The following is a 26246-nucleotide window of genomic DNA, read 5'->3' as shown; positions in this document are numbered from 1 at the left end:
GAAAGTATCTTTCTTGATGGTTGACCTTGAAATTCTCCTTGTCAATGTCTATTTTCAAAAGAGGATAGCTGAACTAAATGATTTTTTGAAAACAGTCACTACCCTAATCCAGGGCTGGCAAGGAGCGGCGCCCAATGGTAGGGTCATACTGCCAGGAGACCTTAACTCAGACTGTTGTCTGTCGAACGATTATAATGAACCCTGGGAGACCTTGCCAGGTATTTTAAGGGAAATCATAAGCAAAACTTGGGGGAGAATGTGGAATCTATCACTTGAGTCTATGGGTTTGGTTTGTTTGAATGGGGGACTGGATGCCACTAACTCAACAATACCAACCTGGCACAGAGGAGAGAGATTCTCAACCATAGACTACATTGTTTGTAGATGTAATCACATTCAACCTTAATACAGGTGTTAAGATTTCCCCCAATTTGTGGAGTGGCCATAGTGTTCTGAAAGTTGTCTTTGACATACCAGTAAATAAGTCAGCCAAAGGGGACTCCATTAATCTTAGAACAGTGGGACAGGGTAAAAGGATTAGATGGTCCCCTCAGTATATAGAGATCCTCAATAACTTATTAACAACTTTTATGACTACTAGTTCACTGGAATGGAAACTCAGTTTTTTTACCCTTAAAGAATTTGAAAATTTCCTGGGCTGCTTGATTGATAGGGCCAGTCCTAACATAAGGTTAGTCTCATCATGTCATAAACACACGCACATCTTTAACCATCAGATAGTCTGTGTGAAAGCATCTATGCACCGAAACCTGAGGTCGATTCGCTGCTCTAGCTGGGACCAAGTACCAAAAAAATATGAGTGAGCGTGGCTAAGCAGCCATGTCGGAGGTCACTCTGATCAGAGCTCCTCCATTATCAGAAATAATCCTTGGCACCATAGCGGATCTAGTATGTTACATGATCCGTGAAGATAGGACATTGATTATGAATATTACAGCACCATGGTGGCGAAGTTGTGGGACACCAGTAGTACGTGGAGAGGAGAACAGATTCACTGAAACAGGCACCAGTGGGGAGAGAAGTGAAAGCAATATGTTGGCTGAAATGTGGGCCGGCCCGTCCGTCCAGAGCACCTTGGACCTGTGGAAAGTTTGAGAAAGTGCACTTAACCTAATGAGCGGCTGTGGTGCCCTGGGAAACAGTGTTAAGGAAAACGGGCAGGCAAACCACCTTCAGAAGCAGCAAAATTGATGGTGGAGGGGCCGTGGTGGTGAGTCGGAGTGGACAATGGCCAGCGTCTGGAAGAGCAGAGATCCGCGGTCAACCCCTGCATGAGTAACATCTGGTGCAAGAGCGCTGCACCTGGGGGGCAGCCGCGAGCCCTGGGGAGCAGCGGTCAAGCCGAACAAGTGCTGTGGATTGAGAAACAGGCACTGGCCTGAAGTGTGGCAGCCTCGGCATACAACGGGACTGCTGGATACCGGTACACGACCGGCGCACACACGGACCTGAGTGGTACATTGAAGCTCGGGATCTGGTGTGCGGCGAACACGGATGGGAGGCAGCATTGAGCCTGAGACTGCTGGGGACCCTGTGAACGGGTGAAAATACAACAACTGACGGGCAGTGAAGCTGAAATACAGTAGCACTGGGCATTAGTCTGCTCCCCCGCGCATGTCAGAAAACAATGAAAAAGGTGGCATCTGCACAATATCCCTCCTACTGAGGTCATAGGAAACACCAGGGGCACCTGGGGCGCTCCAAGCAACCGAGGGCCCCGGTCCATAAAAGAGCACACTGGGAACAGGAAATCCAATAAAAATGGCTGCTAAAGGCAACTGGTGGATCAGCAGGGTAATGGTGTGAGTGTTGTCACCCATAAATTCAGCTTGTGCTGGCTGGCCACAGCCCAGCCACAAGTGGGGTAGCGGAAGACACCTTTGTACACCCATTGGGAGCCGATTGGGACCCTACAGGAACATTGAGCAAGGGGAGAGCAGCGGATGCCATGGTACTGGGTCTGGGCGTTGGAGTACATCTGGTTAACCTTTCATGCACTGAACACCCGTAAATGGACACAAGGCACAGACACCAAAGTACCAAGGTGCTTAAATGGTATCCAAGGCCACTAAAAGCAAATTGAAACAGCCTTTGCTGGACTCATATACAAGGCCTGTAAATGTAAGCACCACGACCATGCCACGGGAGCCTGAACAACAGAAGGTGTCAGAACAGGGGGACGGAGACCAACAGGTCCTGGCTGCCATCGCGGCCCTGATAATTGTGCTGGAGGCCAAGATCGTTGCCATTAGTATTGACGTTAACTTATTACGCCAGGACGTCAGATCCCTAGCAGTACGCACAAAAGTGATAGAACCCCTGGCAGCATACGTCCACCAGGAATACCAAGAAGCTGGTATACAAATACATGGCAGGTGGATCTGATTTCTTTGTATGTAGATGACATGCTTCTCTATTTGCAACACCCAGACATTAACTTGCAATATATATATTAGACATACTAGAAAGGTATGCAGCCCTGTCGGGTATAACAGTCAGCACGCATAAGTCGAGTTTGTTTCCCTTAGCAGGATACAGGCACACTAAGTTAGACTTATTGCCAAAACTCCTGCTTAACATAGTAACATATAAGTACTTAGGAGTCCACAATTATCATGAACCTAAAATAGAACACGCACATAACACACAGATAGCGGTGGACAGGGTAAAGAAGTGCATGAAGTTCTGGGCTAAGCTACCTTTATCACTGATGGGAACAGCGGCACTACTGAAGATAATGGTCCTTCCGAGACTTCTGCATTATTTCACAAATGTCCCGTATGACATCCCACATCAATTCTTTAAGTAATTAGACATTGTGTGCGAGGAATTCTTGTGCATGATTCTAGATGCAGATTAGTACTAGCAAAGTTGCAGAAATCATATGAACAAGGAGGCATCAAGATACCCAACTTCGAGAAGAACTTTGTATTATGTCAACTGCAGTTTGTCACCTGATGTCTGTCAGACAAGCAGATGCAAGATAACCCCTGCTGGGTCTGCCATGTGCCCCCTTCTATTTGAAGGAGGTGTTATGGATACTAGGGAGACTGATTGAACAACCTCCACTCTTACTAACACTGGGAGGAAAGTATGGCAAATTGTATTGCAAATATTGAAATGTGAAACACCCTACTTGCCACAAAAACTGCCTGTAGCGCTAGGGGGGTGAAATGGCTCAACATAGGGCACAGCTAAGGAAGTACTGAGAACCGCAACGGGATATTGGAGACATAGGGCCTCATTACACAGTAGGCGGTAAGGGTTAACGGTCACCGGTAAGGGTACTGGTGACCGTTAACCCTTACCGCATTATTACGAGGTCCCTTTGCCGGTTGGTACTTTAATGCCTGCTTTTAGCAGGTGTTAAAAAACGAACCCGCAAAGGGACCTTGGTGCTAATTACGGTACCGCAATTTGCGGTACCGTAAATAGCGCCTTCCCTATTACCTACCGTGTAATGAGGCCCATAATATGGGAGTGCCCAATGGTTCAGAGGATAGCTCAGTGTATTAAGCACTCATTGCAGAGATAAGCGTTAACATGCAAGATTACAATACCAAATTCCAGCAAGGTCGACTCCGCGTTTCGAATGTATGAAGTTGTTAAGCCTGCATGTATATGCAGTTTGTTATATAGCACTCCAGGTGTTATCATCACCAATGTACCTGTACTAGATAACTTTTGCTATATAACCTCACATAGTGTCAGTATGGTGAAGGTCTAGAAATTGGTTTGTTTAGATAAGGAGTTGTAAAACCTGGGTAGGCACCTCCATTGATGACAATAAAGTGTTAGATGTGTTTATGTATCCATATTACAGACTGTGAAACCAAAGCGCTCATGCTTGGATCCTGTCTTCACCAGCAGATGATACAGTGATCCTGGACAAATCTTATATCACTGACAGTACTGTAGTGCCCTCTATGAAAAGGTTTGCTTCTCATATACTGGTGGCATTGTTTGGACAATGACCTTATCTTTCCTATCATGTAGGCCATTTGAGTGGAAGGAGTTCTAGAAAGAAGAGAGCAGACCAGATATTGCAGGCTTCTTACAAGCATATTTGAAGGTCTGCTTATGTGACAACAAAACGGTTTGCTTTTTTGTACAATTCAAAGGTTGGTCTGCGTGTTTTTAAATACCATTGCACACGCCTGTGTTTGGGGTGTATTTAAAGCTGTACAATACAAAATAGACACCTATCTGAAATCTTTTAAGATCTCATCCATTAGTATGCTGGTATTTATATACGTTCCTTGATAGAGACAAAGAAGCTAGAATCATTCCCATTTTGCATAATATGTTTCTATAACGTTTTGTTTTGTAAACTGTTTATATTGGGTTATGTGATTTTCATATTTTCCAAGTCAGTTCTGTAAAATGGGTTTATTTTATTTTAAGGTAAAAACTAGAAAATACATTGGGAAAGAGCAGAAATTGCTGAGTTGGTACGAATCCCAGCTTCACCTCTTAATGAATGGATGATCCTGGGTATCTCATTTAATCTTGTATTTCCTCACCTGTCAAAATTGCAGGTCCCTAAACTTTCAAAATTGTCAGCCCTTCACAGTGATTTCGTTCTCAGGGTATGATCTTTAAAAAAGACTCACCCATGGTTTCACTGGCTATATATGGAGTTGCTTTCTCTATAATGATAGTGTGCACTGATATATTACACACCACAGCCACCTGTTTCTTTGCTCTCGAATGGCAACACTGCTTGAAAACCATATCCCACTTCTAATTTCAGTCTGTCTGGATACAGACATCTTCCTGGTATCTTCAAATCGTCATCCACTCTCTATGCTATGGTATGTGTAGTTTTATCCTTACTTCCCTTGGTCGCCTGTATCCATGCTTGAGCACTTTTGCTGTCTCTGAGGCAGCTAATCTGAGTCATTTCACTGTTCTGGATTATGTGTACTTTTGTCATACAATCTGTGTCCTGTAGTTATACTATGTCCAGTACACCTTCCATGTGGCTGCTATTGATGAAATGTTTGCTGTACCTGTGCGTGAACGCAAGTACCCTCATCGTAGGCTGCTAATGTTGCCCTTGACATGATACTTGTGTATCACTCTGATTACAACAAGAATGAAGAGGGTAAGGTATCTGAATGGGAGTTTAACATGATTATTTTGATCTCTGTGATGCAGCATATGAAGATATGGGTTGTTATCGTGATACGGGATGCGGCGCACTAGATATTCTATATCCATGAATTCCTTTGGTCTGTTGGAGGGGGTTCCCAGAGGTGTCCGTGCCCTGGGCCCCCAAAGTTCTTAAAATGGCCCTGCCGAGGCAGACAAGAAACATTAACAAACTGAGAGACCGAGCATATATCCCAGCAAATGCAGGATTGCAATGAGCTGGGAGATGCATAGGGGCCCAGGGGTGGGGGGTGGGGTGGGGTTGGGGGGTTGGAGAGACCTGCAGAAATGGATGCAAGCGGAAACCTCAGTGTGGCATGAAGTGGCACGCCGCAGACAGGGAAATCACAATGCTGTTTTAAACTCTTGTTCAGCAATGCTACAGGAAATATGGGCCTCAGCACAAAGGGCAAACACACATGCGATTCAGACTTGATTCCTGCATTGCGCATGTATGAAGCTTTGCTAATACGCATGACCAATAGCGCATGGCACAAATTTTAAACAAGTTGGGTAGTCTGATGGAGTGGGAGGGCGGGAGTTGGGGGGTAAGGAGCTGGGAAATACAGATACAATATCCAGCAAAGAAATGGTTGATGTAAAGTCTGTGTGTTATGTAAACACACAGACTTTACATCAACCATTTGACATATTAAAATGTTAATAAAGATATATATGTTTTAAAGTACCAAAATATACTAGAATCAGATTGGTTAAACATAGGTATAAAAAACTATTGTAGACCCAGAAAGGCAGATATGATGCAAAAGGACACTGAAATCATGTTGCATACCCTAGTTAAAAGAGATTTAATGGCATTCTGGGCACTGATTAAAGATCAAGAGCTTTCTACTGTTGTTACCCAATTGAACATGGTCTCTGAAACCCAATGAGTAGATGTTTTTTCTTTGATCTGTATGGGGTTACCCCAGGAGGTCCGATTGAGGACTCTAGTGGCTTGACGCCCATGGTGGTGGTGAATGGCGGCCATCTATTGACTGTGAGGTTGTGTTAAGGCTTATTGAAAGTGCTAAAACCTCCCAGGTGGCATGACTGAATGGTTTGACCAATAACACCTTTAACGGCCATCCGATTGCTTAGGCGCAGGTCCTCACCAGTCTTTTTACGAGTATTGTGAAACATGTTGATCCTCCAATCTCTTGTCAAACAGCCTATGTGTTTCCTATTTTTAAACGTGGGGAGAGAGATCAGGCCAGAAATGATCGAACCATAGCATTAATCGATGCTGACTGTAAAATGTTTGCCTCCATTTTTCTAAAACACTTAAATGAGTGGATGACTACATAACACTGATTAAATAAATTTCAGACAGGGTTTTGAGTAGGTCATTCCACAAACTTGAATGGATTGGTTCTGAGGGTGTTACAGGAAATGGGCTGGGTAAAGTATGGTGGAGAAATGTATGTGGCCTCGATTGATCTGTCGACAGCCTTTGATCATGTTATCCGGAGACATTTATGGGCTAAGCTTGTGAAGTGGGCGATTCTGGTGGGTCTGTTGCGGCTTATTATGGCTCTCTATGACAATGCAGGTATACGTGTTAGAGTCAACCTTGAAGGGAATGTGTCCCGTAGGATTCCAACTCGAGTGAGCCTGAGACAGGGGTGTGCTATTACACTTGGTTGGCTTATGCTGATGGTTTCCTGCTCCTCGACTGCACCAAAGTAGGCCTTCAATGTTTAATTCATAAATTCACAAATTATGCAGCAGAGAATTGATTGATTGTTAATCCTCGGAAGATCCATGTTTTGGTGCTGATGAGGGGACATAAAAAGAAAAGGCAGAGTTGGAATATGCTAGTGGTGCTTATAGAGAAGATGTTGAGTGTGCTCTATCTGGGGTCCCCTCCCCCTGGCCCAGCCCTCTGGAATGGATTTTGTTGTTTCCTCAAACAGAAAGCCTCAACCCTATCCAACCAAATATGTGGATGTTTCTCCATTAAATCCTCAATCTGCTTCTATGAAGGCATGGTTGTGCCTAAATTGATCTACAGGATGGAGCTAAATTATTATGAGCTGGTGAAATTTTGGGAAACTTTAGAGGGAGCGATGTGGAGACGGAAACTTAAGCTACCTAACACTATTCAAGTGGTGGCTATCAGATATGAATTGGGCTTAGCATCTCTGGATGCCCGGTGAGATGGAGATTGTTATCCCTATTTCGTATTTTCATAGCCCCACTCTTGAATATGCTTTATGCTAACCTGGGTAAATTGGTGCCAATGGGTGGATCGGGGTAGGACTCTAGCACATTTTTTATTGCAATTCAGGACATTTGTGACCAGTCTTTGCGTGACCTTGATAGGGATAGAGAGACTCTGGTCACAAATCCTGAAAGGGTTAAATGACTGCTATACGAGAAAGACTGGATTACAACCATAGATAGATTTCATTCCTATCCCTCCTTGAGTCATTTACAGTGGTACCATAAGAAACATGAGGTTATTTCAACACTTCTCCTACAGTTTCCAAATCGATACTATCGATGATTCTTTTGAAACTGTGTCGGAACATTTTGCCAACTCGTGAAGTGTTACTACACAGGTAAACAATAGGCTTGGAAGATTCAAATTGCCAAATTTGGGAGAAGGAGAATGAAACTGAAACTTTGAACCATTTATTACGTTCTTGCCCGGCACTATGCAATCACAGGTCTACCCACATGGCCAAATTTGGTAAATGGGGAGTCAGTGTTGATGTTCATTATATATGGCCCTGTTGTATTAACATTCAGAATACCTCGGAGGGCTTAGCGATTGTGTCATTTATTAAATCCCTGGACCTATACAATGAACAGGATACAGTATAGTTGGTGCTCCCCTTGCTCTCTTTTATCCTGAAAACACAGTAATCAATGTATCTGCTCCCATATATGAAACCCACCTGGGGCAGAAATACTGATGTTAAAAGTTATTATGATCGTTTTTCTCTTCTTAGCTTTTTTTTCTATTGTGCATTTTTTTGTTTCATTTACAAAACTTTTTGCGCATTTATAAAATGCATATACAAAATAAAACAACATTAATTAGTAAATGATCATACCTAAAACTATAACAATCCATGCCAACATATCCAAATATACAATCCAAAATATACAAAATATCCAGGATATAAAAAATATTCAAGTCCAAAATATACATAATATACATAATATCCAAATATACAAACCAACATTTACAGTCCATTGCTGTTTATATCCATCAGATTCCCAATTTCTTTACCATTTCCTTCCATATATAAAAGGTGGTGTTTGTAACCACAATTGATTGCACGCTGTACAATGTTGATCAGAACTGATCGTTCTGAATATATTAAATTTTCCTAACGAAATGTGCATTCCCTTTCTTATAAGATGTATCCAAGTATAGGCAAGCTGTCAACAAATGTTGTGCGGTTTCTACCTCGCCATAACACGGTCTGCAAAGGATTATCACTTTCCCACACAGATTCTTTACTTCCCCACGTTTCTATACATTATTTTGTTGGTAGAAGGTTCAATTTAATGGAGCAGATCTTGTGCAGATAACTAAACGCTTTATAATAAGCAACACTTTGGAAAGAAAATTCTTTATATCCATTTTGTAATATCAATTTTAAAATACAATTTGTATCTGCATAGTTTTTTAACACAGTTAGTGTCCGCTGAAGACCAATTGAGGTACAATCAAATAATATTAGGTTTTCAGTGTGAGACAGAAAACTTATGTGGGTGTTATTTATTTTTGGTGTGAAGTTATGGACACTCTTTAATTCACTTTCTATGTCAGCTGTGTAGATATTGTACACAACCAGGCCCAACACCCAGCCTTGCTTTAGTCCCCTGTTTGTGTGTTGGTATGCTGTGTGTGTGCCTTTCAGATTTAAGAAATGTTTATAGATGTATTTGTGTATAGCTGTTGTATATGTCATAACATAATTGTATCAATGCCTCGTTTCTTTAGTTTTTCCCACAAGTTTGGTCAAGAAACCAAGTCAAAGGCTCATGAGAAGTTCACACAACAACAATATAGATTTGTACCCTTCTTGTGTTCGTATTCAGCTGTTAAATATTGAAGGGTATTATAAGACATTATAAGTATTTGCTTTATTTCTAGCCAGGTTGATAATTCTCCCAATAGTATGGTTGAAAATATTTTTTGCCTCTGGTCCATCATCGCCAACACGTGGTAGCTGGATGAGAGCAATCTGTCTCTGCTTTTAAAAACGGGGATAGGTACAGACCTTCACAGCTATCTGGGATAGAGATTATGGGCCTCATTACACGGTTGGCAGTAACCATGGCGCTAGTAGCACCATGGTTGCCGCCGGAGTCCAGCACGGTGAATGCCGGAATTACCGCCCCATTCCAAGGTTGGCGGGGCGGCTCACCATGGCCCTTCCCCATTCCCATTGAGCCCCACAGGGCTCAATGGGAATGGGGAAGGAGCAAATAACGGTACCGCAAATAGTGGTACCGGTATTTGCTCTGAAGTCCCTCAGCGGGTCCCGTCCTTAACGTGTGGTCTGACCACACATTAAGGACGGGACCCACTGAGGGACCTCGTAGTAGGGCGGTAAGGGATTACCGGCACCGGTGCCCTTACCGGTGCCAGTAATCCCTTATCGCCATCCGTGTAATGAGGCCCTATATCTTTTTTTAACTTTTTTTTTCATAGAGTTACATCCAAACAGAGCACAGAGCAGTCAGTAAATTAGAATAACAGAGAGTGTACAGATAACTATTTTCACATTTCATAATACGTGTAGGCAGTTAGGATGGCGACAGTTGTGTGCTATCATCTTCAGGAAGCAGGTTACATAGATAAAGTCGGAACAGGGTCCATATGTCCTTAGGTGGACAGGTCGATGGCAAAGTTATGACAAATGGTTCCTCACATTCATTTATCATCGATAAGTCTTTCAGGAAGTCTTCCTTTTTGGGTGCCTCAGAGGATTTCCAGCATTTCAGAATGCATCGTTTTGCAACAACACATGCAATGTTAAACAGTCGTCTGGTGGTTTCAGCCAGCTTACCAATATCCCCAAACAGGTATTTCAGTGGAGAGGGTGTAGCTGGGATCAGGGTAATGTCTTCTAGGATTTCCGCCGCCTCCCCCCAGAATTTAGCTACCAAGGAGCATGCCCAGTACATGTGGTATGCATCTGGATTTGGGGCGTCGCATTTTAGGCATTTCCCCGTGCAGCAGTCAAATAATTTAGCTAGTTTGGCGGAGTTGGATAGAGCCTATTTCTACTACGTGTGTGTAGATGGCATTTAAAATTTAAACCAACACCTCAGGTCTAACTTTTAATACTATATTAGGGATGCCGTCAGGGCTGGGCGCACTGCATGCTTTATTTCTTAAAGATTCTTAGAAGATTATCGTCTCCTTTATCAAGGCTAAACTTTTCATCCTTTATTTTTCAAGAATTTTTATCGCTACACTTTAATGTAGGGCCAGGGACTAAGTCAGATAGATCTGTGGTGGAATAAAGACCTCGTAGACCAGATGTTTTCAGATATCGGATTTAATTTGATTATTGCTTTACGAAAATCATTATGATATGATCAAAAGCTATGTGCGTCAAAGGACTTCAACCATCGGAACAAATTTACCCAATTATAGTTTTGTAGGAATCATTTATGTGTTTTAACCAATTTCTATATTTGCTTTGCTTTGTTTTTCCAAGAGATTCCAATCATAGGAAGCTTTAACTGCCGCTAAGGCCTTTCTAACAGATGTTTTCCTTTCATTTTTGATGGTGTCATAAGGAACATATGCTTTCTTCACATTGTTTTTTCTAGGCCCGTGGTTTTTCATACCACATTTCTGGATTTTTACTGAATCCATTTTTTTTAAATACCAATCTACCATATGCAATGCCTTTGCCAGGCTTTCTTGATAATGACATGGTACTTTGTTCACAGTCTTTATGTTTTTACCCACCATTGTAGTCAGTTTCCCTGTGTGTTTGTGCAAGCAACTATATTTCTGGTAAGGTTCAAGGCATTTTCTTTAATATCAGTATACAAAATCAATTTGGCTGCATCTAGATCTAGTGACTGAGTCAACAAGTACGTAATCAATATGCATGCTGACAATCCCATTTGACAAAGTGGAAGTGTCTAAACTTGGATTGTCAGCACGGAACTTCAAGTATGATAGATCATAATAGTCAAAAAAGTTGTAACACTGACACTTAGGGGAGGACTCCTTTACAAATGGGTGATGCAGATTTCAGCTGTTTAAGTTACCTGCAATGATGATTTGGCCTGAAGAAGATATTTCAAACCAGAAACAACTGATATTGTCCAGGGTACTAGCCCCCAGGGGATCGTATAGATCTAAAAGGAGGATCTTTACAGGGTAATCTTTTGGCAATTGTAGTATACCTCTGCGAACAAATGGAGAGTGATTAAATTTAGAGATTTCTGAAAAGGAATACACAAAGTTTACCCCAATGGCTAAGCCACCACTAGCTCGCCCCCGCTTTGAGCATTTGGCGTTTCTGCAGATAATCCTGAAGCCATCTACAGCACCGTCCTCAGAATACCAAGTTTCTTGGAGAAAGAAAATGTCAGAGGACTCCAGGCACTCCCTCCCCATTGGATGAATCAGAAAAGAATGATAACCTTGTGTATTCCAGCACATACATTTTTGTTTGTTTTGTTTGTAAGGAAAACAGTTTGTGCAGTTGTCGGGCTTTTGGGCACCTGTACTCTACAACAGATTGAGAGGTCCCTGCCATATCTATTTGTGTTTGTACTGCGCACAGTGTCTCTCTTTCTCAGAAGGTAGGGGAGAATTTCCCCAAAGTCTTTGGTTGGGTTTAACAACAAACTGGCAGTGCAGTGTCCTTTAGCTTTTCTGCAAATTATCAAAGATAAACTCACTGTGGTGAAACGTTTGGCATGTGACTTTAATAATGCCACAGTCAGAGGTGATGCAAATTCCACCAATGCGTACATTTGTATGGCTGCTGTACCAAGGTCATTCAATCTTGGTTATGTCCGCTGATGTAATTAAATCAAAAAACTGCAATTTCTGAAAGATTGCCTGAAGGCATGACCTTTTGAGGAAGGGGCTTTGGTCTGTCAGGTTTGTTTCCTTCAGGATTAGCCAATTCCAGAGCTCTTTCAGGGCATTTGCAGAAATTATTGGTTTCTCAAATTCTAAGGCAGAAATAATGTCAGGGACCTCGTTTTGAACTTCTTCCATGATCCAGTCCTTATGTATGGTGTCCTTTTCACAACATGAACAACTTTTGAGCAGAGAACATTTTGCCATTTCTAATACGGGCTTTGAAGGCTCAACCTGTCCCTTGCCTGCATGTTGAAATGGCAAGTGAAATTCCACCTTTCGCACAGTTCCGTCTGGCAGGTTGTTTGTAATCAACAGAGGTTTTTCATTTGAGATCATAGATTAGAGAGCCAAAAAATGTAGTAAGTCCTCCGGCTATACCTTTAAATGAGGATGCTGAGCTTTTGAACTGCACCTTCCTGTTTTGCTTTGATGAAGTCATAGCAAGTTCCAGTTTAGTACGGGGGGATTTGTATCTTCTCATAATCCCAGTCATTGTATGGAGCCTCTGTTGAATGAACAAATGGGCATGGGACAGTTGTTGACACATCCTTGGCCGGGGGCACCAAAGCAGATGAGGCGGGCTTAATATTGATTGTACCTTTTTTCGCTGGTTCATCTGTAGTTGCGAGGGAATGGGTGGTATTTAATGGTTTTAATGTAGGGTTTTATATATGTTATTGTGTGATATTGTTACAAATTGATGAAATGTGCTGAAATTGTCTATCTGGTGGAATAACGCTATCTGTTATGATTTGAGATGTACTGAGATGTATGCAACAGTTTTAATATTCAGGTTCTATGAATTGATGGTATTTGTGGCATTGTTTATTTTGGTGCAAACACTCGAATCATGATGAATTGAGATGTAAGCAGCTGTTTCAAGTTTCCAAGTTTTATAAGTGCTAGAATAAAACCACATAATAATGTATTTCTTTGTTTATTATGTGTTTCATTCGATATTATATGTTATAAAGGTTTCTTCTGTAAACAAAAGAAATACATTAAAAAAAAAACATGTCCTCATCATATTCCTCCTGGTGGCCCTAGGCTCAATCCTCACCCCTTGGCCAAGTCCTACTTCTTTACTCTAGTCCCTCATCTAAGTCCTTTGTCCGAGAATCTTGTGCTAGCCCTAGTCCTAATCTTTAATTCTATTCTATTTAAGTGCTAGTCCCTAATGCTTAATTCTGTCCATTCACCCCTCTTCCTTGTCCCTCATCTAATCTCTCATTTTAGTCATAGTCCCTCATGCTCGTCAAGTATCGTACTCTCTTATCCTAGTCTCTTGTTTTAGTCAATTGTCCTCATCCCTCACCCTAGCCTTTCATCTTATTCTCTCATCCTTGTCTCTCATTCTTGTTCTAGTCATTGCCCTAGTCCTTCAACCTCGCCTCCAGTCCTAGTCTCTTACCTAGGACTGGGCCGTGTCTCTCATGTGAGTCCTAGTCCATTGTTTTAGACCCTCATCTGAGTCCTATCCCCTCCTCATAATCTCTTAACCCAGGACCTTGTTCAGCCATTGATCCACATAGTGCCTAATCATAGTCTCTCATCCAATGTTTTGTTCCGGCACCAGTCTATCATACTAGTCTTACTTCTTTGTTCTAGTCCTTGTCCTTGTTCTAGTACCTCATCCCACATCCTAGTCACATCCACATCCTAGTCCATCTCGTCCTCCTTAAAGTCCCACATTCTACTCCTTCCTCCTATTTCTTCCTCCAAATCCCTCATCCTTGTTCCTAATCCCTAGTCCGTAGTCCCAAATTGCCCATTTCAATCTCTCATCATAGTATTTTGTACAAATACTTTGCAATCCCAATCTTAGTTTATCATCCATGACCTAGACTACCATATTGGTCCCGGTCTCTTGCTGTTGTTCCAGTCCCTAGTGCTATTCTGAGTCTTTGGTCCTATCCTCTTGTCCACTTCATAGTCCCTATTTCTATCTCAGACCCTTATCATTGATGCTTCATCCCTCATTTTAGAACTTGTTTCTCATTTTAATTTCTCAACCTAATCTCTCATCTCTAGTCCCTGGTCGCTCCTACTTGTTCTAATGATTCACCCTAGTGCCTTGTCTCAGTCTCTCATCCAAGTTCTGCTCCCTCATAGCCCTCCAAGTCCCTCATCTTCCTAGTCACTAATCCTCATTTTAATGCCTCATCATAGGGGCAGTCATGTCCCTTAGTTCCACATTTAATTTCTTTGCCCTAATCCCTGGGCCCAATCTCTAATTTCTTGTCCCTAGTCTCTATTTTAATATCACATCAAAATCTCGTATTATCATCCTATGCCTCTTCGTTGTTCCTCATCTTAGTCCCTCATCCAAGTCTCTTATCCTAGTCTTTCACCAAAGACTCCCATGCTTGTCTCTCATCCTAGTCCTGTTCTCTCATTCTAGCCCTACCCATTGTCTCCTCTACTAGTTCCAATCACCCATCCTAGTCCTAGACTATCATCCTAGTCCTAGTGACTCATTTTAGGCCATTGTCCTTTTCAAATATTGCAGTTACTCATCCTTGTCCCAGCCCCTCATCCTCATCCTAGTCCAAGTCACGTGCCCCTAGTCCTGTCCTAGTCCATCACCCAAGTCCCTTATCCGAGTAATACATCAAAGTCTCTTGTCTGTATCTCTTGCCCTGGTCTCTCATTCTCATTCCAGTCGTTCATCCTAGACTCCCATCTTAGTGCCCTAGTGTACATGGTTATATGTGATCTTATCGGCAACATTTACAGAGTGGTACATTTCATCGTGGACAAAACACCAGAAAACACAGAATTTGGTTGGGGGTCCTCCCCCAAGTCTCCCTTCTGTCCACCTGTTTAAAGCCCCCAACCCCACCCTGACTCATTTTAACTCCTTACCCCACTAACCTTTATATATTTATATATTTATCTAAAATTGTCTGTGTTTTCCGGTGTTATGTACCACTCTGTTTTTTTTCTGATTTAAAGACTGGATACCATGCACGTCTCTCCCTAGTTATTCATCCAAGTCCCTCTTCATTCTCCTATTCTTATTCAAATTAGTTTACTTAGTTATAGTCCATCTACCTAGTCCTTCATGTAAGCACCAATCTCTTCTTGATCTCTCCTTCTAATCATGTATCCTAGTACAAGTACTGTGTCATCATACTAGACTGTTGTCCTAGTCCTTTGGCCGACTTATCCATGTCATAGACCATCTTCCTGCTACTAGTCCCTCAACCTCTCCTTAGTCCTCATTATAATCTCTCATCCTAGTCTATCTTCCTAGACAGTCATCATAGTGGTAGTCTCCTTTCTTTATACTAGTCATTCTTTCTAGTAACTGACCCTCGTCATAGTCAAATGGCATCTTCCTAGTCTCTCCTCCTAGTGTTACAACCCTATTCTGTGTTTCTCGATCTAGTCCTTCATCCTAGTCCTAGGAATTCACCCTAGTCACTAGTCCTAGATTTAGATCCTAATCCTTCATCCTAGTCCTAATTGGTCATCATAAACCTACCCCTTGAATAGTGTATATTCTTTTGCAAATCTCCCTTGTTCCACTCTACTATCTATGTCCCTTGTCCTGATCCAAGTTTCTTTTTCTGTTCCCTTGCCTTACTCATGCCATGCCTCCAAATCCATCATCCAAGACCTAGTCCCCCATTTTGTCCCTCATCCTTGCCTCTTATCCTCATCCTAATCCATTTTGCTGGCCCTACTTCCTCATCCTAGTCTTAGTCCCATTTCCTAGTATTATTGTCTCTTCCTTCTCCTAGTCTCTCATACTACTTCCTCATTTGTTCTCCAAATCTGTTTTCCTTGCTGTAGTCCTTGCTGTAGTCCCTCATCCAGTTTTAGTTCCCCTGCTTAGTCACAATTACTTGTCCCTGCCCCTTTTCCCAGTCTTTGTTTCACATACTAATTATAATCCCTCGTCCTTGCCGTAGTCCCTCATCCCGGTCTTTTGTCTCTCACCCATATTCAAAATCCGATTGACACATTCTAACCACCCATCCTAGTCTCCAAAACTACTCATAGTTTCTCATCATATCCCTAGTCATGTCCTTGACCTAGTTGCTGGCCCTAGTCCTACTCTCCCATCCAAGTCTCTCACATACTAATATCTCATCCTAGTCCTGATCACTTGGCTTAGTCCCCATCCCATTCTCTCATGTTAGTCTCTCATCATATTCCTTGTCTGGCATTGTTTTCATAATCCCTCGTCCTCATACTAGTGCCTCACTTTAGTCCTAGTCATGCAACCTAGACACTCGTCCTTGTCCTTGGCTCTCATTCTAGTTCATGATCCTAGTCCTAGTGACTGATCCTAAATCTAGTCCCCTGGTCTCATATCCTGTCTTTGTCCTAGACCTCATGCTATTCCAACTCCTAGTCACCTGACATAGTCTCTTTCCATTCTCTCTTAGTATTTACCCAAGTATTTTCACCCAGTCCCTCACCGTTATATGTGAATCTAATCCCTTGTCCAGCTCCATGTCAATCGTCCTACTCCTTCAACCTAATGCTAGGTCGTCATCCTAGTTCATCATCTTAGTGCAAGTCCCTCATACTATTTTATTGTGCTTATGCCTCATCCTCTTTCCCTATCCCAATCCCAGCTCCTAGTCCTTTCTATTCCTATTTTAGGAAGGACTAGGAGGCCGAGAGCACCCAACAAGACAGAATATCTGTGGGACAATGTTAGATAGGATGATCTTTTTGCAGCTTTCCCTCCATAGTTTCCTATGGAACCCCATTGTTTGTGTTCTGCTTTTGATCCTCCCCTTACATTTTTAAGGGAAGTTCAACTTCACTTCTCTTTCCTTTTACTAATTTGTTATCGGGAAACTGATTGGTCCTTCAGACTATCAGCACTGGGAAATGTGTTTCTGTTTTGGAACTCTTGTATTGTTACATTGCCCATAGCATCTTAAAATTCAGTACAATGGGGATAAGTTTGTATACCCATATCCTTTCACACACTGGATTTTCGGTAACTTTAATATGTGCCTAAAGACACGTTGGTGACATCAGTTAGATTTTTACAATTTGAGCATTTGTTTTGGTGTTCACATTCGTGTTTTGCGGGCTATGGCTACCAAACATGGCTAGTGCCATAAAATGGCTGTGTCATGAGATTGTTGCTTGTTCTTTGGCTATATTGTAGCTTGCCCTTCTTCCTGCCCTCTCAGGTCAGAAAAGTGTGTATACAATCATGCACTTGCCCGGCAAAGCTGCTGCTTTTGCTGGCTAGTGTCCATTTGTGTGTGTGTGACCCAGGAAGGGGCTGAGACTGGCTTTTCCCAGTCCACATCACTAGTAGCAGAAAGTATGCTACTGGGCCTGATGTTAAACCAGTAGTTGTCCCTGATTGGACAACTACTGGCTGTTTGAATATTTCAGATCCTTATCCATTGGTGGGCTTGGACTTGCTTCTGGCTCAGATTTTTGATAAGAGCAGGACTCCTGCAGCCATTGTTGAGATCTACTTTGGGCCAAAAATCCCTTGAATATCAGCCCATTGATGACGCGAAGTCGAAACTTGAAGTAGCCCAGCATCCCCTCCAGTGGCCTGCCCAGTGAAGTCATGCTCCTCTGCCTAATCTCCAAAGACCTTCTGTGGTGCTTCAGTCATTGGACTAGTGGTATCAACTAGTCTCAATACCTTCTTGTTGATACAGCCCTTCAAAATATTTGGAAGTGTCCCTGGACTGCCCGGTGTACTGACCAGCTCTGTCGTGGGCTACCTCACCAGAAGCACTGCCCTTCTGCGTTCAAGTTCAGAACATTGGTGGTCACCACAAGTTTCCTTCGCCCTGTAGTCTAGCATCCTATCTTCAAGCTTGCAGCTTCTGCGACCATGACTGGAAGGACAAATGTCTTCACCTGCTAATGCTGATCGTCGCTGGAACTACCTTCCTCTATCCTGTGAAATGTCCTGGAGAGGACTGCATTGTTAGAATCCTCATTTCTCCATCAACCCTGATTTCATCTTGCAGTTGCACCCAACTGAAAGAATCCTCGGACCTTCAACCACTGGGCACCTCCCACCACAACAAAGGGCAGAAGATTGTGCCCCCAGTGGCCCCAGTCCACCTATCATGATTGGAGTCGAGGTTAAGTTAGCATCACTGTTACTGCCCCCCCCCCCCATGTGCTCCATAGGATAACAATGGGAACAAGTCCCTTTGTTTGCTATCTCTCTTTGACTGTTGAACATTGGTCTGGTATACTGCCCCTGTGTTAGCCTTGGGCCTGAAAGAAAGGAGAACGCTTACCCATTGTCTGATGAAGAGTTGTTGAATTTTTAAATCGTTTGAAACTAAATACCACTATATGCCCACTGCATCCTTTTGAGGTAACTCATACCAGTGAGAAACCTTTTTTTAGAACCAGTGACTTTTGGGCCATAGGATTGGACATCTCAAGAAATGGCTATTCTACTTGTGATTGGTTCCCATTTTACTGCATCTTCATTACTTACCTGCTTTTGCCTGGTTAAGTTACTTAGAGAGGTTTAGAAAGTGAAAGGCCTAAATTAATAATTGTATTTTCATAACAGACTGCCTAAGCTGAATCATTGTGTGCCGATCTGTGGAACTCATTGAGGGCACCTGACCACACCCACATTCTCCTGGGACAATGCCTTGACTGCTCCTCACTCTAGCTTGATTGGCGTTTTGCTAAACTCTCAGAGCTCCCTTTTCTCTATAACTAGGGTGGCCTCCTAGAATCTGTCCACCTGGCCAGATTCTAGAAATCCAGTTTAACAGGCAGCATCCACAGGGACTCAGGAATCTTGAATACAGACAGGTCATCAACAGGTGTAGACAGATGACCTTCTGCCACACAGATGCTTGATGACCATCCACTGGACTCTTTACCCATGGGAAAGGGTGGTGACCCATTACAGTATTGGTACATCAAACAGTCCATCTGGCAAGCAGCACTTACGAGAGTTGCTCTTGAATCACTAATCTGCCCACATCCCATCCCCTCATCAGTGTGCAGTCTGAAAGGGGCAACTCCCTAACTGTCGGGGATGTTTCACAATTGACACTAGTGACAGTGACCCTTTTCTTGTGTGACTGGCACTAGTGATTTCCCATGTCCATCTTCCCTAGGCAGTGGCCACTGTCCTTTCCTTTATGGACCCAATTGACCCTCTCTCCACATCCCTCCACCATGCAGATTACCTTACGCTCTTCTCCCATGGTAATCTTCCCTGGTGGCAGGGAAACATAGTCCCATACCCAGAACCATGTGGGCTTTGGAGGGGGTAGAGAACCCCACTCCTTGTGGCTCCTACCCTGAATACCTTGCCCACTCCATCATGACATGTCTAATACGAGTCTCCTCCACCATATCATTATCCCCTCCACTACTTGGACCTCTCCTTCCCCACCAGAAAACTCCACAAGTAGGTCTTCCCCTGATCCTCCTCCTTATGGAACTCACCCATGACCTCAGCAGCACTCTCACACTTCTGGGTGAAAACCACTTCCTCCTCAATATCCTCATGGGAGCCATCACATACATTCCCTCCAGTGTTCATGCTGTGGCACACCCCTCCTCCTTGTCTCCTCTAGCCCTTCCTATGTGGGTGCAAACACTAGAGAACCTGTCTTAATGAGGCCTTCTGAAAGAGACTGTGCCTCCCCACTCTCTGTGCTACCAGTTTGCACACCCTCCAATGGCCCTGCCTACTCCCCCACTCCTTCTACTGGGGGACCCCGTGCAACAGTTTTGCCTTCTGACTGGGAGTATCAGCGATACTGCATGGCCCAGGTTCACAAACCAACACCAACAAACAGCACACGGTCCTTCTCTACTCATCCATCATGAGGAATCCCCACTATGCAAGGAGAAACAGATCTCCAGCAGCTGTGCATCATTCCTTCTTTCTTTCCCATCATCACATGCATGCCATGCACACCTCAAAGATGAGTTGACAAAATTGAGCGAGAACCGTGGGTAAGCACACCGCGAAAACCCAAGTGTAAAACACCAAATCTACCAAATCAACCCTGAGAGCCAAAGCACAACCACAAAACCCTAAACCCCAAACTGTACTAAAATTACATGTTCACATGACAAACCAACAGACCAGCATCTGGAGAGGCGAGATCACAAAAAAATGCACACATGGAAACTGGTGGGGTTAAACTATGCATTTTTTGTGCTTTTTGATGATAGGTTTAGGAGCAAAAAACGTTTTTCTTTTTTTAACACAGAAGTGTTTTATATGAGGGAAACCAACAATCAGCACACTGAAGAATACTAAAACAGGGGGGCACAAAACATCCCTACAAAAACTGACAGCAGAATAGAAGAAAATGCCCCACACCAAACAGATGCGGCCCATCATAACACTTCAAAACCTTTCTCCGATGCATCAAAAGCACTCCAAACACGCTGCAATTGTGAGCCTGCCCTTAGTACCTTTTCATTAGAGGTTTGAAAACCTCACAAAGGAAAAGCAGTGACCTGCGCTTAATGTAGTGGGGTGACATTTCTTTGGGAGATTCTAGGTCTGTAATTGGCTAAATGAACTCAAACAAACTCAAGAAAATGGTCTGAGGTAGCCCTGATTGGCGAGACAAGCTGAAATAAACCTTTTCTTTGACCTGAGATCAGAGGTTAGTGATTGGGCAATGAATCATCGGCAGAGACCCGGAAGTCGTCTGAAGGTTTATCCCATGATTCCTTGTCGCCAAAAGTCCATCCCACTCCTAAAGGGACAATACATCTTTCCTGAAACATGTGTAGGAACCGTTGGGTCATTTCTGACCAGGCCTACTAATAATAGAGGGGTTCAAACGGCTTTCCTTATTGACACCCAAATGACTCCAGTGAAAATGTTCACATTAAAACAGAGCTGTAGGACACTGGTTAGGATTAAATCACTGAGGCATGTTGGCAAAGATAGTTGAGTCAGTAATGTACGAGTCATTCTTACCACCTCACAATTTGGAAGGATGCAGGTTTAGCTTAGAAGAAAGAGATGTGTGATAGACTAGATTCAATTGGAATTTATCTGTAGTTCATCCAGTAAAACAAAAACCAAAGTGAGCGAGATGGGAATTTTTAGACAAATGTCTATACTGCATCCACGGGCAAAGTTTAGTGACTTCGGCAAATTCTTAACTTGTCCTTCTGAAGATTGTGTGAGTGACGGTGCTGCAAACACTTATGCAAAGGAGGCGGCGCGTGGAGAAGGTGCCAGGACCTGCACTTGTTTGGAGGCTGATTTACAGGCCACATCTTTCCCCTGTGAGGGGAAATTGAAGGTTCAATGCCATAAGTCAGAAGATCTGATAGAATGTGGGGCACACTTAGCTCCCACATAGTACCAAAGTATGTGTGGGCAGTGTGAGTGATCCACTGCAGAGATCTCAGAGATCAAGGTCCGGCACAGATCTGAGCACTTCAGGTGTGGCGGGTGGAATGTCCATGTGTGAATCCTCTTTGCTCTGATTTATCCCATCCTCGGAAGCCTTCTTTTCAATTTCCGTATCTTTAGAGATGTGGTAACGTTTCATCGACTCCGCAGTGCGTGAGTGGTCTTCGATCAATGCAATTGTTATAGGCTGTCACATGAGGTACCTTCTCAATACATAAATATTCCGGTGGCGGGCTAAATGCTCCCTTTATAGGGATTTTTGACTGCTGGTTATGTAACAAAGCGTGATTGATTCCCCTACGCCTCTCAGCCAGTAAAGTGCTTCCAGTAATTTGGGTGGCTTTATGTGATTGTAGCAACTATTAAAATGATTATAATATAGGCTGTGATTATGCTCTTCTGCGACCTAGTCAATTTTTATATTTCTGGGCCATTACTCTCGAATACCTTTTGGCATCTTTTTCATCTTGGACCTGCTTCTCAAAGTATTAATCCATTCTATGCCCCATCAATGCTTGTGTGCATTATAGTGCAGTGACTCAGACTCAATACCACTTATCCTTGCTGGCAACATATAATTACATGATTTCTTTGATTTTTTATTGTGGAATGTTTTCTTTCAAAAAGGTGTGACTCAGAACTGTTAACACTGACTTAGAAGAATATCACACAAATGTAGCTGCAACTTTCATGCGTTTGAGAAGTAAGAACACCCAAAAACTGTTGGTATTACAGAACAATTGCGCCGGGGATAATGCAATTAGAGCAAGGGAAAATATTGCAATTGTGCAACAAAAAAATATGTATATTCTTTCAATGTTGTTTTGCACCCGGGTAAAATTTGCCCTAGTCATATTGCTTGGCCCTGGTGCAAAAATGCATTGAAAGAAACAGTTTTGTGCATTAGGGCTGATTGTACTATATCCGGTGCAGAGTTTCTGTGATATGGACCTAGACAGGCAGACTATTGGAAAAGCAAATTTGATGGAGAGAGTGGAGGGAGTATGTGAACTTTCTTGTACCCTACAAGGGCTAGAGGACTTCATTAACCCAATCTCATTCCATTTTGCAGAAAACACAAGGCCTGGTTCTTCACTTCCAATGTGTAGCCCTCGATACAGCAATGCCTACAGTATATCCACTATACAATCTGCCTATGTAAATACTTCTAAACCACTTCATCAGTACACCACTTATGTGAATACGATTGCACATGTAAATATCACTGATTATCATACTTACGCATCTGCAAATGTTCCTATGTCTGTAAATATGTTCAATATAATATATGCCAAACTTATGTTTTCTATTGTTGACTGTACCACATTGCCTGTTTTCGAGCGCCGAGATATCCACGGTTTTGGCGTGCTCTATAAATGTTAAATAAATAAATAACAATCTCCCATCACACACAGGTCGGAGAGCAAGTTCTTCATTTTCCAACAATCTGTTTGGTTTGTGGTAGGTCAAGGAAAGGTTTTCTGTTTAGAAGTGAGCGGGGTATGGCTCAAAATATGGTTCAGCAAAATCACGAAAATAAAATGTGGACAGCCTACAAATAAGTGGGCACTCTACCCTAGCTTTTTCACACTGTGTTTGTTTTGGATGTACACTACACAGTAACATGTGGAGAGGGGGGTTTAGTGTGTGTGTTTATCTACTAAATACGTATTTTCTCATGTGGACAGGAACAGATTATCCTGTGTGATGGTGATGCTTGTGGGCTCTCGCCATGCTCTTACTGCATCACCGAGGCAAGACATTATTCTCAAGGATCCACTAACGAAAAGCCTATCCGCCGCAAGGAGCACTCGGCAGGAGCCTGTGCGTCCATGCCGGCAGATCCACTAAGGTAAGCCCACGCGGGCACCTTTAAACCTTTATTACGAAGTACATGCACACGTTCTTATGTGACGCATGTCACCTTTCCTTCACGTCATCCATCTTCAGCTGGGCATTTTATGTTATGCTCGTTACATCCATGAAGTAAAAATTGCCTATTCACTCATAGTTGCGGGCCTGGTGATTGCCCTTTATACTGATTTTACTCGTGGATGCCATGCTTCAAAATGGCCGATGCTCCAGCAAAGAAGTGCTTCCAAGCTTTATGACTCGTCCGTACCTGCTATTGAGCATTCATTGGGCAGAAGCTGGTTGTAACCAGCCAACCAACAAGCCGGCAGGCGAAGCCGGCCCTTCCCCCAAAGGCCCGCACCTAAGGCCCTGTTGGCACCCTGCTAGCACTCTGGAGTGCAATTGCTACACCCTACTACCTAGCAAACTATGTAAGTACCCGTTGTGCTGAAAGAGCAACATACCTCTACCTCCTCACTTGCTGGGCACTCTCCACCCTTTATTGACAGCAGTCTCAAGGGTAATTACTAAACTGCCTACACTATCATCCCGGCCGCGTGCGCCGCCTATACTCTTGTTGCCTCGCCGAACGTTGCTACAGTAAGCTTTGAGACCTGGCAACGGAATGACACGTACCTCTCAACTAGCCCCCTCCCACCACCTAAGATCAGCTCACCTGCTACATTAACTGCAAAGACTATACACTCTATACTGAATGTACGTGCCTTAACCACATGCGTATGATGACGCTAACTTACCATTGTACAATGCATAGTATGCACAGAGCAATTCTGGCCCGCCTATGATTTTGGATTAGCCTGTGTTAGACTAGCATTTATTGATTTGGACCAGCCCTTGTCTGACCGGCCCACTTTGATTGATGGACCAGCCTATTGTGGCCTCAGACTAACCTACTGCAATATGTACCTGTCCTATCTATGTCAAACTAGCGTACTCTGATCCAAGGACTAGCCTACTGTATTGTGTATGTCAGACTACCGGAAACTCGAATTTAGGTGTGCACACAGTCTGAGACTGTCATATAGACATAACTGTGATGTTTACTGTATTATGAAAATTCGAATCTAGGTGTGTACACAGCCTGAGACTGTCATATAAACATAACTGTGATTTTTACTGTATTATGGAAATTCGAATCTAGGTGTGCACACAGCCTAAGATTAGATACATGTTTAGACAATTGTTCCAACAACTCTGGACTCTGCTGCATAAGTGCTCCCATAGCCTAGATTCAAGTTACTGCTCAAATTGAACCTGTCGATAATTTACCCGTGGTCTGCTGCTCTACCTGTCTATTACATATAGCCCAGTCAGACCACCCACCTAGACCTAGTGTACATCACACCTCACACAATGTATCTAATACTGACCAACTTAGCATACTTGGGTACCTTACTCATACTAGTGTTATGTTACACTATGTCCCCTTTAGGAGTTACAACAGACACCTTCGATAATCACTTATCGCCTCCTAAATTAGTTAGCCATCAGTATAATTTACAACATCAAACTACACAGTGTAACATAGCCATGAGAAATGCTAGACTACATGCACGACTACCCAGAATTTTTGATCCTCTTATCAAATATGAAACTAATACCTTCCGAACAAAAACGGCACCTGAACTTACACTCAAATCCAACCATTATAATTATAAAAGCTATAATAACCCTCAAATAAAAAGAGTCAGAATTACTAGTCGCCCTACATTCCCTATAAGTACCACCTCACCTCCTCCAGTCAAATCTACACCTAAACTCAAATTCTCCCTAATAAATGCCAGATCATTAGTCGCCCATGCTATAGAAATATCTGAAGTTATTTCCACTGAAGACTATGACTTCCTAGCCATTACTGAATTATCTCTCCATGAGGCATCAGGCCCAGCACTGTCCTCAGCCATTCCAAACAACTATACTATCCTTAGAATGGATAGATGTGAAGCTCGAGGCGGTGGCCCAGCCATTATTGCCAAAAGTAAGCTTGGCATGAGACTATCTCCTTCACCTGTTGCTGAATCTTGCGAAATCATGTCTACTAAAATACTTACAGCCAACTCTCAAACCCTGAACATCCAAATGATATGCAGACCTCCTGGTCCTATCAAGAACTTCATAGAAGACCTATCCACTATTCGCTCAGAAAACTTAAAAGATACCACCCAAACATTACTGCTTGGTGACCTCAATTTAGGTTTTAATGACATTAATGACCTGGAAGCTACGGCAGCATCTAACATTCTGACAGAACTAGGCTTTTCCCAAAGAGTGAATGAGCCTACTCACATCAAAGGGAGAACCCTAGATTGGGTTGCCGACTATAACTGCAACATTTCTACCCTCACTATTTCACCTCAAATTTGGACAGACCACCACTTGATATCATTTACATTAGACACAAAAACTCCTAACCTACAGCAACTCCGAGCACCACCTGTATTTATCAGCAACAAAAAAAAACCCATGACAGTAGACAAACTACTCCCTGGTATCCTGCCTACTCTAAACGCGTTACCTGACAACTCAGATCCTAACTTCCTAGTTGAAGAATCCAACAAAATCATGAACAAAACCCTTGATGATAGTGCCCCTTCAAAACTCAGAAACAGCAAACCACATAATCATCTGAACAATTGGTACACCCCCACCTAAAAAACGTCAGACTATAAAAAAGAAAATGTGAAAATACCTGGAAACTTCACCCTACTCCGGAAAATAAACTGAAACTAATCAACATTT

Source organism: Ambystoma mexicanum, chromosome 5q, assembly GCF_040938575.1.
Source record: "Ambystoma mexicanum isolate Mex_15411 chromosome 5q, UKY_AmexF1_1, whole genome shotgun sequence".
Classification (NCBI taxonomy): domain Eukaryota; kingdom Metazoa; phylum Chordata; class Amphibia; order Caudata; family Ambystomatidae; genus Ambystoma; species Ambystoma mexicanum.
The sequence above is the reverse complement of the archived record's forward strand: the minus strand, read 5'-3'. Positions refer to the sequence as shown.